This window comes from Anser anser (genome assembly GCF_964211835.1).
Source record: "Anser anser genome assembly, chromosome: 12".
Classification (NCBI taxonomy): domain Eukaryota; kingdom Metazoa; phylum Chordata; class Aves; order Anseriformes; family Anatidae; genus Anser; species Anser anser.
The window spans coordinates 429,269-445,414 of NC_139733.1; positions in this window are offsets into that span (position 1 = coordinate 429,269).

Here is a 16,146-nt window from a genome sequence, read left to right on the forward strand (position 1 = left end):
GGACTCACTGCACTGCATCCCCAGTGGTGCCAGTGCACTCTCTGCACTCACTGCACTGCATTCCCAGTGGTGCCAGTGAAGTCTCTGGACTCACTGCACTGCATCCCCAGTGGTGCCAGTGCACTCTCTGGACTCACTGCACTGCATCCCCACTGCTGCCAGTGCACTCTCTGGACTCACTGCACTGCATCCCCAGTGGTGCCAGTGCACTCTCTGGACTCACTGCATTGCATCCCCAGTGGTGCCAGTGCACTCTCTCGAGTCACTGCACTACATCCCCAGTAGTGCCAGTGCACTCACTGGACTCACTGTACTGCATCCCCAGTGGTTCCAGTGCACTCTCTGGACTCACTTCACTGCATCCCCAGTGGTGCCAGTGCACTCTCTGGACTCACTGCACTGCAGGCCCAGTGGTACCAGTGCACTCACTGGACTCACTGTACTGCATCACCAGTGGTGCCAGTGCACTCTCTGGACTCACTGCACTGCATCCCCAGTGGTGCCAGTGCACTCTCTGGACTCACTGAAGTGCATTCTCAGTGGTGCCAGTGCACTCTCTGGGCTCACTGAAGTGCATCCCCAGTGGTGCCAGTACACTCACTGGACTCACTGCACTGCATCCCCAGTGGTGCCAGTGCACTCTCTGGACTCACTGCACTGCATCCCCAGTGGTGCCAGTGAAGTCTTTGGACTCACTGCACTGCATCCCCAGTGTTGCCAGTGCACTCTGTGGAGTCACTCAAGTGCATCCCCAGTGGTGCCAGTGCACTCTCTGGACTCACTGCAGTGCATCCCCAGTGGTGCCAGTGCACTCTCTGGTCTCACTGCACTGCATTCCCAGTGGTGCCAGTGCAGTCTCTGGACTCACTGCACTGCATCCCCAGTGGTGCCAGTGCACTGTCTGGACTCACTGCAGTGCATCCCCAGTGGTGTCAGTGCACTCTCTGGACTCACTGTACTGCACCCCCAGTGGTGCCAGTGCACTCACTGGACTGACTGCACTGCATCCCCAGTGGTGCCAGTGCGCTCTCTGGAGTCACAGCACTGCATCCCCAGTGGTGCCAGTGCACTCACTGGACTCACTGCACTGCATCCCCAGTGGTGCCAGTGCACTCTCTGGACTCACTGCAGTGAATCCCCGGTGGTGCCAGTGTACTCTCTGCAGTCACTGCACTGCATCCCCAGTCGTGCCAGTGCACTCACTGGACTCACTGGACTGCATCCCCAGTGGTGCCAGTGAACTCTCTGGACTCACTGCACTGCATCCCCAGTGGTGCCAGTGTACTCTCTGGACTCACTGCAGTGCATCCCCAGTGGTGCCAGAGCACTCTCTGGACTCACTGCACTGCATACCCAGTGGTGCCAGTGCACTCTCTGGACTCAGTGCACTGCATCCCCAGTGGTGCCAGTGCAATCTCTGGACTCACTGTAGTGCATCCCCAGTGGTGCCAGTGCACTCTCTGGACTCACTGCAGTGCATCCCCAGTGGTGCCAGTGCACTCTCTGGACTCACTGTACTGCATCACCAGTGGTGCCAGTGCACTCTCTGGACTCCCTGCAGTGCATCCCCAGTGGTGCCAGTGCAATCTCTGGACTCACTGCACTGCATCCCCAGTGGTGCCAGTGCAATCTCTGGACCCACTGCACTGCATCCCCAGTGGTGCCAGTGCACTCTCTGGACTAACTGCAGTGCATCTCCAGTTTTGCCAGTGAAGTCTTTGGACTCACTGCACTGCATCCCCAGTGGTGCCAGTGCAGTCTCTGGAGTCACTGAAGTGCATCCCCAGTGGTGCCAGTGCACTCTCTGGACTCACTGCGCTGCATGCCCAGTGGTGCCACTGCACTCTCTGGACTCACTGTACTGCATCCCCACTGGTACCAGTGCACTCTGTGGACTCACTGTACTGCATCCCCAGTGGTGACAGTGCACTCTCTGGACTCACTGCACTGCATCCCCAGTGGTGCCAGTGCACTCTCTGGACTCACTGCACTGCATCCCCAGTGCTGCCAGTGCACTCTCTGGACTCACTGCACTGCATCCCCAGGGGTGCCAGTGCACTCTCTGGACTCACTGCAGTGCATCCACAGTGGTGCCAGTGCACTCACTGGACTCACTGCAGTGCATTCCCTCTGGTGCCAGTATACTCTCTGGACTCACTGCACTGCATCCCCAGTGGTGCCAGTGCACTCTCTGGACTCACTGCACTGCATCCCAAGTGGTGCCAGTGCATTCTCTGGACTCACTGCAGTGCATCACCAGTGGTGCCAGTGCACTCTCTGGACTCACTGAGGTGCATCCCCAGTGGTGCCAGTGCAATCTCTGGACTCACTGCAGTGCATCCCCAGTGGTGCCAGTGCACACTCTGGACTCACTGCACTGCATCCCCAGTGGTGCCAGTGCACTCTCTGGACTCACTGCACTGCATCCCCAGTGTTCACAGTGCACTCTCTGCACTCACTACACTGCATCCCCAGTGGTGCCAGTGCACTCTCTGGACTCACTGCACTGCATCCCCAGTGGTGCCAGTGCACTCTGTGGACTCACTGCACTGCATCCCCAGTGGTGTCAGTGCACTCTCTGGACTCACTGCACTGCATCCCCAGTGGTGCCAGTGCACTCTCTGGACTCACTGCACTGCAACCCCAGTGGAGCCCGTGCACTCTCTGGACTCACTGAAGTGCATCCCCAGTGGTGCCAGTGCACTCTCTGGACTCACTGCAGTGCATCCCCGTTGGTGCCAGTGCACTCTCTGCACTCACTGAAGTGCATTCTCAGTGGTTCCAGCGCACTCTGTGGACTCACTGCAGTGCATCCCCAGTGGTGCCAGTGCGCTCTCTGGACTCACTGCAGTGCATCCCCAGTGGTGCCAGTGCACTCTCTGGACTCACTGCACTGCATCTCCAGTTTTGCCAGTGAAGTCTTTGGACTCACTGCACTGCATCCCCAGTGGTGCCAGTGCACTCTCTGGAGTCACTGAAGTGCATCACCAGTGGTGCCAGTGCACTCTCTGGACTCACTGCACTGCATGCCCAGTGGTGCCACTGCACTCTCTGGACTCACTGTACTGCATCCCCACTGGTACCAGTGCACTCTGTGGACTCACTGTACTGCATCCCCAGTGGTGACAGTGCACTCTCTGGACTCACTGCACTGCATCCCCAGTGGTGCCAGTGCACTCTCTGGACTCACTGCAGTGCATCCCCAGTGGTGCCAGTGCACTCTCTGGACTCACTGCACTGCATCCCCAGTGGTGCCAGTGCACTCTCTGGACTCACTGCAGTGCATCCACAGTGGTGCCAGTGCACTCACTGGACTCACTGCAGTGCATTCCCTCTGGTGCCAGTGCACTCTCTGGACTCACTGCACTGCATCCCCAGTGGTGCCAGTGCACTCTCTGGACTCACTGCACTGCATCCCCAGTGTTCACAGTGCACTCTCTGCACTCACTACACTGCATCCCCAGTGGTGCCAGTGCACTCTCTGGACTCACTGCACTGCATCCCCAGTGGTGCCAGTGCACTCTGTGGACTCACTGCACTGCATCCCCAGTGGTGTCAGTGCACTCTCTGGACTCACTGCACTGCATCCCCAGTGGTGCCAGTGCACTCTCTGGACTCACTGCACTGCATCCCCAGTGGAGCCCGTGCACTCTCTGGACTCACTGAAGTGCATCCCCAGTGGTGCCAGTGCACTCTCTGGACTCACTGCAGTGCATCCCCGTTGGTGCCAGTGCACTCTCTGGACTCACTGCAGTGCATCCCCAGTGGTGCCAGTGCACTCTCTGGACTCACTGAAGTGCATTCTCAGTGGTGCCAGTGCACTCTCTGGACTCACTGCACTGCATCCCCAGTGGTGCCAGTACACTCACAGGACTGACTGCACTGCATCCCCAGTGGAGCCAGTGCACTCTCTGGGCTCACTGCAGTGCATCCCCAGTGGTGCCAGTGCACTCTCTTGACTCACTGCACTGCATCCCCAGTGGTGCCAGTGCACTCACTGGATTCACTGCACTGCATCCCCAGTGGTGCTAGTGCACTCTCTGGACTCACTGCAGTGCATCCCCAGTGGTACCAGTGCACTCTCTGGACTCACTGAAGTGCATTCTCAGTGGTGCCAGTGCACTCTGTGGACTCACTGCAGTGCATCCCCAGTGGTGCCAGTGCGCTCTCTGGACTCACTGCACTGCATCCCCAGTGGTGCCAGTGCACTCTCTGGACTCACTGCACTGCATCCCCAGTGCTGCCAGTGCACTCTCTGGACTCACTGCAGTGCATCCCCAGTGGTGCCAGTGCACTCTCTGGACTCACTGCACTGCATCCCCAGTGGTGCCAGTGCACTCTCTGGACTCACTGCAGTGCATCCCCAGTGGTGCCAGTGCACTCTCTGGACTCACTGCACTACATCCCCAGTGGTACCAGTGCACTCTGTGGACTCACTGCAGTGCATCCCCAGTGGTGCCAGTGCACTCTCTGGACTCACTGCACTGCATCCCCAGTGCTGCCAGTGCACTCTCTGGACTCACTGCACTGCATCCCCAGTGGTGCCAGTGCACTCTCTGGACTCACTGAAGTGCATCCCCAGTGGTGCCAGTGCACTCTCTGGAGTCACTGCACTGCATCCCCAGTGGTGCTAGTGCACTCTGTGGACTCACTGCAGGGCATCCCCAGTGGTGCCAGTGCACTCTCTGGACTCACTGAAGTGCATTCTCAGTGGTGCCAGTGCACTCTCTGGACTCACTGCAGTGCATCCCCAGTGGTGCCAGTACACTCACTGGACTGACTGCACTGCATCCCCAGTGGTGCCAGTGCACTCTCTGGACTCACAGCACCGCATCCCCAGTGGTGCCAGTGCACTCTCTGGAGTAACTGCAGTGCATCACCAGTGGTGCCAGTGCACTCTCTGGACTCACTGCACTGCATCCCCAGTGGTGCCAGTGCACTCTCTGGACTCACTGCACTGCATCCCCAGTGGTGCCAGAGCACTCTCTGGACTCACTGCAGTGCATCCCCAGTGGTGCCAGTGCACTCTCTGGACTCACTGCACTGCATCCCCAGTGGTGCCAGTGCACTCTCTGGACTCACTGCACTGCATCCCCAGTGGTGCCAGTGCACTCTCTGGACTCCCGGCACCGCATCACCAGTGGTGCCAGTGCACTCTCTGGGCTCACTGCAGTGCATCCCCAGTGGTGCCAGTGCACTCTCTTGACTCACTGCACTGCATCCCTAGTGGTGCCAGTGTACTCTCTGGATTCACTGCACTGCATCCCCAGTGGTGCTAGTGCACTCTCTGGACTCACTGCAGTGCATCCCCAGTGGTGCCAGTGCACTCTCTGGAGTCACTGCACTGCATCCCCAGTGGTGCTAGTGCACTCTGTGGACTCACTGCAGTGCATCCCCAGTGGTGCCAGTGCACTCTCTGGACTCACTGCACTGCATTCCCAGTGGTGCCAGTGCACTCTCTGGACTCACTGCACTGCATCCCAAGTGGTGTCACTGCACTCTCTGGACTCACTGCACTGCATCCCCAGTTGTGCCAGTGCACTCTCTGCACTCACTGAACTGCATACCCAGTGGTGCCAGTGCACTCACTGGACTCACTGCAGTGCATTCCCTCTGGTGCCAGTGCACTCTCTGGACTCACTGCACTGCATCCCCAGTGGTGCCAGTGCACTCTCTGGACTCACTGCACTGCATCCCCAGTGGTGCCAGTGCACTCTCTGCACTCACTGCACTGCATTCCCAGTGGTGCCAGTGAAGTCTCTGGACTCACTGCACTGCATCCCCAGTGGTGCCAGTGCACTCTCTGGACTCACTGCACTGCATCCCCACTGCTGCCAGTGCACTCTCTGGACTCACTGCACTGCATCCCCAGTGGTGCCAGTGCACTCTCTGGACTCACTGCATTGCATCCCCAGTGGTGCCAGTGCACTCTCTCGAGTCACTGCACTACATCCCCAGTAGTGCCAGTGCACTCACTGGACTCACTGTACTGCATCATTGGTGGTGCCAGTGCACTCTCTGGACTCACTTCACTGCATCCCCAGTGGTGCCAGTGCACTCTCTGGACTCACTGCACTGCAGGCCCAGTGGTACCAGTGCACTCACTGGACTCACTGTACTGCATCACCAGTGGTGCCAGTGCACTCTCTGGACTCACTGCACTGCATCCCCAGTGGTGCCAGTGCACTCTCTGGACTCACTGAAGTGCATTCTCAGTGGTGCCAGTGCACTCTCTGGGCTCACTGAAGTGCATCCCCAGTGGTGCCAGTACACTCACTGGACTCACTGCACTGCATCCCCAGTGGTGCCAGTGCACTCTCTGGACTCACTGCAGTGCATCCCCAGTGGTGCCAGTGCACTCTCTGGACTCACTGTAGTGCATCCCCAGTGGTGCCAGTGCACTCTCTGCACTCACTTCACTGCATCCCCAGTGGTGCCAGTGCACTCTCTGGACTCACTGCACTGCATCCCCAGTGGTGCAAGTGAAGTCTTTGGACTCACTGCACTGCATCCCCAGTGTTGCCAGTGCACTCTGTGGAGTCACTCAAGTGCATCCCCAGTGGTGCCAGTGCACTCTCTGCACTCACTGCACTGCATCCCCAGTGGTGCCAGTGCACTCTCTGGTCTCACTGCACTGCATTCCCAGTGGTGCCAGTGCAGTCTCTGGACTCACTGCACTGCATCCCCAGTGGTGCCAGTGCACTGTCTGGACTCACTGCAGTGCATCCCCAGTGGTGTCAGTGCACTCTCTGGACTCACTGTACTGCACCCCCAGTGGTGCCAGTGCACTCACTGGACTGACTGCACTGCATCCCCAGTGGTGCCAGTGCGCTCTCTGGAGTCACAGCACTGCATCCCCAGTTGTGCCAGTGCACTCACTGGACTCACTGCACTGCATCCCCAGTGGTGCCACTGCACTCTCTGGACTCACTGCACTGCATGTCCAGTGGTGCCAGTGCACTCTCTGCACTCACTGCACTGCATCCCCAGTGGTGCCAGTGCACTCACTGGACTCACTGAAAAGCATTCCCTCTGGTGCCAGTGCACTCTCTGGACTCACTGCACTGCATCCCCAGTGGTGCCAGTGCAATCTCTGGACTCACTGCACTGCATGTCCAGTGGTGCCAGTGCACTCTCTGGACTCACTGCAGTGCATCACCAGTGGTGCCAGTGCACTCTCTGGACTCACTGAAGTGCATCCCCAGTGGTGCCAGTGCACTCTCTGGACTCACTGCACTGCATCCCCAGTGGTGCCAGTGCACTCTCTGGACTCACTGCACTGCATCCCCAGTGGTGCCAGAGCACTCTCTGGACTCACTGCACTGCATCCTCTGTGCTGCCAGTGCACTCTCTGGACTCACTGCACTGCATCCCCAGTGGTGCCAGTGCACTCTCTGGACTCACTGTACTGCATCCCCAGTGGAGCGCGTGCACTCTCTGGACTCACTGAAGTGCATCCCCAGTGGTGCCAGTGCACTCTCTGGACTCACTGCACTGCATCCCCAGTGGTGCTAGTGCACTCTGTGGACTCACTGCAGTGCATCCCCAGTGGTGCCAGTGCACTCTCTGGACTCACTGAAGGGCATTCTCAGTGGTGCCAGTGCACTCTCTGGACTCACTGCAGTGTTTCCCCAGTGGTGCCAGTGCACTCACTGGACTGACTGCACTGCATCCCCAGTGGTGCCAGTGCACTCTCTGGAGTAACTGCAGTGCATCACCAGTGGTGCCAGTGCACTCTCTGGACTCACTGCACTGCATCGCCAGTGGTGCCAGTGCACTCTCTGGACTCACTGCACTGCATCCCCAGTGGTGCCAGAGCACTCTCTGGACTCACTGCAGTGCATCCCCAGTGGTGCCAGTGCACTCTCTGGACTCACTGCACTGCATCCCCAGTGGTGCCAGTGCACTCTCTGGACTCACTGCACTGCATCCCCAGTGGTGCCAGTGCACTCTCTGGACTCTCGGCACCGCATCCCCAGTGGTGCCAGTGCACTCTCTGGGCTCACTGCAGTGCATCCCCAGTGGTGCCAGTGCACTCTCTTGACTCACTGCACTGCATCCCCAGTGGTGCCAGTGCACTCACTGGATTCACTGCACTGCATCCCCAGTGGTGCTAGTGCACTCTCTGGACTCACTGCAGTGCATCCCCAGTGGTACCAGTGCACTCTCTGGACTCACTGAAGTGCATTCTCAGTGGTGCCAGTGCACTCTGTGGACTCACTGCAGTGCATCCCCAGTGGTGCCAGTGCGCTCTCTGGACTCACTGCAGTGCATCCCCAGTGGTGCCAGTGCACTCTCTGGACTCACTGCACTGCATCCCCAGTGCTGCCAGTGCACTCTCTGGACTCACTGCAGTGCATCCCCAGTGGTGCCAGTGCACTCTCTGGACTCACTGCACTGCATCCCCAGTGGTGCCAGTGCACTCTCTGGACTCACTGCAGTGCATCCCCAGTGGTGCCAGTGCACTCTCTGGACTCACTGCACTACATCCCCAGTGGTACCAGTGCACTCTGTGGACTCACTGCAGTGCATCCCCAGTGGTGCCAGTGCACTCTCTGGACTCACTGCACTGCATCCCCAGTGCTGCCAGTGCACTCTCTAGACTCACTGCACTGCATCCCCAGTGGTGCCAGTGCACTCTCTGGACTCACTGAAGTGCATCCCCAGTGGTGCCAGTGCACTCTCTGGAGTCACTGCACTGCATCCCCAGTGGTGCTAGTGCACTCTGTGGACTCACTGCAGGGCATCCCCAGTGGTGCCAGTGCACTCTCTGGACTCACTGAAGGGCATTCTCAGTGGTGCCAGTGCACTCTCTGGACTCACTGCAGTGCATCCCCAGTGGTGCCAGTACACTCACTGGACTGACTGCACTGCATCCCCAGTGGTGCCAGTGCACTCTCTGGACTCACCGCACCGCATCCCCAGTGGTGCCAGTGCACTCTCTGGAGTAACTGCAGTGCATCACCAGTGGTGCCAGTGCACTCTCTGGACTCACTGCACTGCATCCCCAGTGGTGCCAGTGCACTCTCTGGACTCACTGCACTGCATCCCCAGTGGTGCCAGAGCACTCTCTGGACTCACTGCACTGCATCCCCAGTGGTGCCAGTGCACTCTCTGCACTCACTGCACTGCATTCCCAGTGGTGCCAGTGAAGTCTCTGGACTCACTGCACTGCATCCCCAGTGGTGCCAGTGCACTCTCTGGACTCACTGCACTGCATCCCCACTGCTGCCAGTGCACTCTCTGGACTCACTGCACTGCATCCCCAGTGGTGCCAGTGCACTCTCTGGACTCACTGCATTGCATCCCCAGTGGTGCCAGTGCACTCTCTCGAGTCACTGCACTACATCCCCAGTAGTGCCAGTGCACTCACTGGACTCACTGTACTGCATCATTGGTGGTGCCAGTGCACTCTCTGGACTCACTTCACTGCATCCCCAGTGGTGCCAGTGCACTCTCTGGACTCACTGCACTGCAGGCCCAGTGGTACCAGTGCACTCACTGGACTCACTGTACTGCATCACCAGTGGTGCCAGTGCACTCTCTGGACTCACTGCACTGCATCCCCAGTGGTGCCAGTGCACTCTCTGGACTCACTGAAGTGCATTCTCAGTGGTGCCAGTGCACTCTCTGGGCTCACTGAAGTGCATCCCCAGTGGTGCCAGTACACTCACTGGACTCACTGCACTGCATCCCCAGTGGTGCCAGTGCACTCTCTGGACTCACTGCACTGCATCCCCAGTGGTGCCAGTGCACTCTCTGGACTCACTGTAGTGCATCCCCAGTGGTGCCAGTGCACTCTCTGGACTCACTGCAGTGCATCCCCAGTGGTGCCAGTGCACTCTCTGCACTCACTTCACTGCATCCCCAGTGGTGCCAGTGCACTCTCTGGACTCACTCCACTGCATCCCCAGTGGTGCCAGTGAAGTCTTTGGACTCACTGCACTGCATCCCCAGTGTTGCCAGTGCACTCTGTGGAGTCACACAAGTGCATCCCCAGTGGTGCCAGTGCACTCTCTGGACTCACTGCAGTGCATCCCCAGTGGTGCCAGGGCACTCTCTGGTCTCACTGCACTGCATTCCCAGTGGTGCCTGTGCAGTCTCTGGACTCACTGCACTGCATCCCCAGTGGTGCCAGTGCACTGTCTGGACTCACTGCAGTGCATCCCCAGTGGTGTCAGTGCACTCTCTGGACTCACTGTACTGCACCCCCAGTGGTGCCAGTGCACTCACTGGACTGACTGCACTGCATCCCCAGTGGTGCCAGTGCGCTCTCTGGAGTCACAGCACTGCATCCCCAGTGGTGCCAGTGCACTCACTGGACTCACTGCACTGCATCCCCAGTGGTGCCACTGCACTCTCTGGACTCACTGCACTGCATGTCCAGTGGTGCCAGTGCACTCTCTGCACTCACTACACTGCATCCCCAGTGGTGCCAGTGCACTCACTGGACTCACTGAAAAGCATTCCCTCTGGTGCCAGTGCACTCTCTGGACTCACTGCACTGCATCCCCAGTGGTGCCAGTGCACTCTCTGGACTCACTGCAGTGCATCCCCAGTGGTGCCAGTGCACTCTCTGGACTCACTGCAGTGCATCACCAGTGGTGCCAGTGCACTCTCTGGACTCACTGAAGTGCATCCCCAGTGGTGCCAGTGCACTCTCTGGACTCACTGCACTGCATCCCCAGTGGTGCCAGTGCACTCTCTGGACTCACTGCACTGCATCCCCAGTGGTGCCAGTGCACTCTCTGGACTCACTGCACTGCATCCTCTGTGCTGCCAGTGCACTCTCTGGACTCACTGCACTGCATCCCCAGTGGTGCCAGTGCACTCTCTGGACTCACTGTACTGCATCCCCAGTGGAGCGCGTGCACTCTCTGGACTCACTGAAGTGCATCCCCAGTGGTGCCAGTGCACTCTCTGGACTCACTGCACTGCATCCCCAGTGGTGCTAGTGCACTCTGTGGACTCACTGCAGTGCATCCCCAGTGGTGCCAGTGCACTCTCTGGACTCACTGAAGGGCATTCTCAGTGGTGCCAGTGCACTCTCTAAACTCACTGCAGTGTTTCCCCAGTGGTGCCAGTACACTCTCTGGACTCACTGCACTGCATCCCCAGTGGTGCCAGTGCACTCTCTGGACTCACCGCACCGCATCCCCAGTGGTGCCAGTGCACTCTCTGGAGTAACTGCAGTGCATCACCAGTGGTGCCAGTGCACTCTCTGCACTCACTGCACTGCATCGCCAGTGGTGCCAGTGCACTCTCTGGACTCACTGCACTGCATCCCCAGTGGTGCCAGAGCACTCTCTGGACTCACTGCAGTGCATCCCCAGTGGTGCCAGTGCACTCTCTGGACTCACTGCACTGCATCCCCAGTGGTGCCAGTGCACTCTCTGGACTCACTGCACTGCATCCCCAGTGGTGCCAGTGCACTCTCTGGACTCCCGGCACCGCATCCCCAGTGGTGCCAGTGCACTCTCTGGGCTCACTGCAGTGCATCCCCAGTGGTGCCAGTGCACTCTCTTGACTCACTGCACTGCATCCCCAGTGGTGCCAGTGCACTCACTGGATTCACTGCACTGCATCCCCAGTGGTGCTAGTGCACTCTCTGAACTCACTGCAGTGCATCCCCAGTGGTACCAGTGCACTCTCTGGACTCACTGAAGTGCATTCTCAGTGGTGCCAGTGCACTCTGTGGACTCACTGCAGTGCATCCCCAGTGGTGCCAGTGCGCTCTCTGGACTCACTGCAGTGCATCCCCAGTGCTGCCAGTGCACTCTCTGGACTCACTGCACTACATCCCCAGTGGTACCAGTGCACTCTGTGGACTCACTGCAGTGCATCCCCAGTGGTGCCAGTGCACTCTCTGGAGTCACTGCACTGCATCCCCAGTTGTGCCAGTGCACTCTCTGGACTCACTGCACTGCATCCCCAGTGGTGCCAGTGCACTCTCTGGACTCACTGAAGTGCATCCCCAGTGGTGCCAGTGCACTCTCTGGAGTCACTGCACTGCATCCCCAGTGGTGCTAGTGCACTCTGTGGACTCACTGCAGGGCATCCCCAGTGGTGCCAGTGCACTCTCTGGACTCACTGAAGGGCATTCTCAGTGGTGCCAGTGCACTCTCTGGACTCACCGCACCGCATCCCCAGTGGTGCCAGTGCACTCTCTGGAGTAACTGCAGTGCATCACCAGTGGTGCCAGTGCACTCTCTGGACTCACTGCACTGCATCCCCAGTGGTGCCAGAGCACTCTCTGGACTCACTGCAGTGCATCCCCAGTGGTGCCAGTGCACTCTCTGGACTCACTGCACTGCATCCCCAGTGGTGCCAGTGCACTCTCTGGACTCACTGAACTGCATCCCCAGTGGTGCCAGTGCACTCTCTGGACTCCCGGCACCGCATCGCCAGTGGTGCCAGTGCACTCTCTGGACTCACTGCAGTGCATCCCCAGTGGTGCCAGTGCACTCTCTTGACTCACTGCACTGCATCCCTAGTGGTGCCAGTGTACTCTCTGGATTCACTGCACTGCATCCCCAGTGGTGCTAGTGCACTCTCTGGACTGACTGCAGTGCATCCCCAGTGGTGCCAGTGCACTCTCTGGACTCACTGCACTGCATCCCCAGTGGTGCTAGTGCACTCTGTGGACTCACTGCAGTGCATCCCCAGTGGTGCCAGTGCACTCTCTGGACTCACTGCACTGCATCCCCAGTGGTGCCAGTGCACTCTCTGGACTCACTGCACTGCATCCCCAGTGGTGTCACTGCACTCTCTGTGACTCACTGCACTGCATCCCCAGTTGTGCCAGTGCACTCTCTGCACTCACTGCACTGCATACCCAGTGGTGCCAGTGCACTCTCTGGACTCACTGCAGTGCATTCCCTCTGGTGCCAGTGCACTCTCTGGACTCACTGCACTGCATCCCCAGTGGTGCCAGTGCACTCTCTGGACTCACTGCACTGCATCCCCAGTGGTGCCAGTGCACTCTCTGGACTCACTGCACTGCATCCCCAGTGGTGCCAGTGCACTCTCTGCACTCACTGCACTGCATTCCCAGTGGTGCCAGTGAAGTCTCTGGACTCACTGCACTGCATCCCCAGTGGTGCCAGTGCACTCTCTGGACTCACTGCACTGCATCCCCACTGCTGCCAGTGCACTCTCTGGACTCACTGCACTGCATCCCCAGTGGTGCCAGTGCACTCTCTGGACTCACTGCATTGCATCCCCAGTGGTGCTAGTGCACTCTCTCGAGTCACTGCACTACATCCCCAGTAGTGCCAGTGCACTCACTGGACTCACTGTACTGCATCATTGGTGGTGCCAGTGCACTCTCTGGACTCACTTCACTGCATCCCCAGTGGTGCCAGTGCACTCTCTGGACTCACTGCACTGCAGGCCCAGTGGTACCAGTGCACTCACTGGACTCACTGTACTGCATCACCAGTGGTGCCAGTGCACTCTCTGGACTCACTGCACTGCATCCCCAGTGGTGCCAGTGCACTCTCTGGACTCACTGAAGTGCATTCTCAGTGGTGCCAGTGCACTCTCTGGGCTCACTGAAGTGCATCCCCAGTGGTGCCAGTACACTCACTGGACTCACTGCACTGCATCCCCAGTGGTGCCAGTGCACTCTCTGGACTCACTGCACTGCATCCCCAGTGGTGCCAGTGCACTCTCTGGACTCACTGTAGTGCATCCCCAGTGGTGCCAGTGCACTCTCTGGACTCACTGCAGTGCATCCCCAGTGGTGCCAGTGCACTCTATGCACTCACTTCACTGCATCCCCAGTGGTGCCAGTGCACTCTCTGGACTCACTGCACTGCATCCCCAGTGGTGCCAGTGAAGTCTTTGGACTCACTGCACTGCATCCCCAGTGTTGCCAGTGCACTCTGTGGAGTCACTCAAGTGCATCCCCAGTGGTGCCAGTGCCCTCTCTGGACTCACTGCAGTGCATCCCCAGTGGTGCCAGTGCACTCTCTGGTCTCACTGCACTGCATTCCCAGTGGTGCCAGTGCAGTCTCTGGACTCACTGCACTGCATCCCCAGTGGTGTCAGTGCACTCTCTGGACTCACTGTACTGCACCCCCAGTGGTGCCAGTGCACTCACTGGACTGACTGCACTGCATCCCCAGTGGTGCCAGTGCGCTCTCTGGAGTCACAGCACTGCATCCCCAGTGGTGCCAGTGCACTCACTGGACTCACTGCACTGCATCCCCAGTGGTGCCAGTGCACTCTCTGGACTCACTGCAGTGAATCCCCGGTGGTGCCAGTGTACTCTCTGCAGTCACTGCACTGCATCCCCAGTGGTGCCAGTGCACTCACTGGACTCACTGGACTGCATCCCCAGTGGTGCCAGTGCAATCTCTGGACTCACTGTAGTGCATCCCCAGTGGTGCCAGTGCACTCTCTGGACTCACTGCAGTGCATCCCCAGTGGTGCCAGTGCACTCTCTGGACTCACTGTACTGCATCACCAGTGGTGCCAGTGCACTCTCTGGACTCCCTGCAGTGCATCCCCAGTGGTGCCAGTGCAATCTCTGGACTCACTGCACTGCATCCCCAGTGGTGCCAGTGCAATCTCTGGACTCACTGCACTGCATCCCCAGTGGTGCCAGTGCACTCTCTGGACTCACTGCACTGCATCTCCAGTTTTGCCAGTGAAGTCTTTGGACTCACTGCACTGCATCCCCAGTGGTTCCAGTGCACTCTCTGGAGTCACTGAAGTGCATCCCCAGTGGTGCCAGTGCACTCTCTGGACTCACTGCGCTGCATGCCCAGTGGTGCCACTGCACTCTCTGGACTCACTGTACTGCATCTCCACTGGTACCAGTGCACTCTGTGGACTCACTGTACTGCATTCCCAGTGGTGACAGTGCACTCTCTGGACTCACTGCACTGCATCCCCAGTGGTGCCAGTGCACTCTCTGGACTCACTGCACTGCATCCCCAGTGCTGCCAGTGCACTCTCTGGACTCACTGCACTGCATCCCCTGTGGTGCCAGTGCACTCTCTGGACTCACTGCAGTGCATCCACAGTGGTGCCAGTGCACTCACTGGACTCACTGCAGTGCATTCCCTCTGGTGCCAGTGCACTCTCTGGACTCACTGCACTGCATCCCCAGTGGTGCCAGTGCACTCTCTGGACTCACTGCACTGCATCCCCAGTGGTGCCAGTGCATTCTCTGGACTCACTGCAGTGCATCACCAGTGGTGCCAGTGCACTCTCTGGACTCACTGAGGTGCATCCCCAGTGGTGCCAGTGCAATCTCTGGACTCACTGCAGTGCATCCCCAGTGGTGCCAGTGCACACTCTGGACTCACTGCACTGCATCCCCAGTGGTGCCAGTGCACTCTCTGGACTCACTGCAGTGCATCCCCAGTGTTCACAGTGCACTCTCTGCACTCACTACACTGCATCCCCAGTGGTGCCAGTGCACTCTCTGGACTCACTGCACTGCATCCCCAGTGGTGCCAGTGCACTCTGTGGACTCACTGCACTGCATCCCCAGTGGTGTCAGTGCACTCTCTGGACTCACTGCAGTGCATCCCCAGTGGTGCCAGTGCACTCTCTGGACTCACTGCACTGCATCTCCAGTTTTGCCAGTGAAGTCTTTGGACTCACTGCACTGCATCCCCAGTGGTGCCAGTGCACTCTCTGGAGTCACTGAAGTGCATCCCCAGTGGTGCCAGTGCACTCTCTGGACTCACTGCACTGCATGCCCAGTGGTGCCACTGCACTCTCTGGACTCACTGTACTGCATCCCCACAGGTACCAGTGCACTCTGTGGACTCACTGTACTGCATCCCCAGTGGTGACAGTGCACTCTCTGGACTCACTGCACTGCATCCCCAGTGGTGCCAGTGCACTCTCTGGACTCACTGCAGTGCATCCCCAGTGGTGCCAGTGCACTCTCTGGACTCACTGCACTGCATCCCCAGTGGTGCCAGTGCACTCTCTGGACTCACTGAAGTGCATCCACAGTGGTGCCAGTGCACTCACTGGACTCACTGCAGTGCATTCCCTCTGGTGCCAGTGCACTCTCTGGACTCACTGCACTGCATCCCCAGTGGTGCCAGTGCACTCTCTGGACTCACTGCAGTGCATCCCCAGTGGTGCCAGTGCATTCTCTGGACTCACTGCAGTGCATCC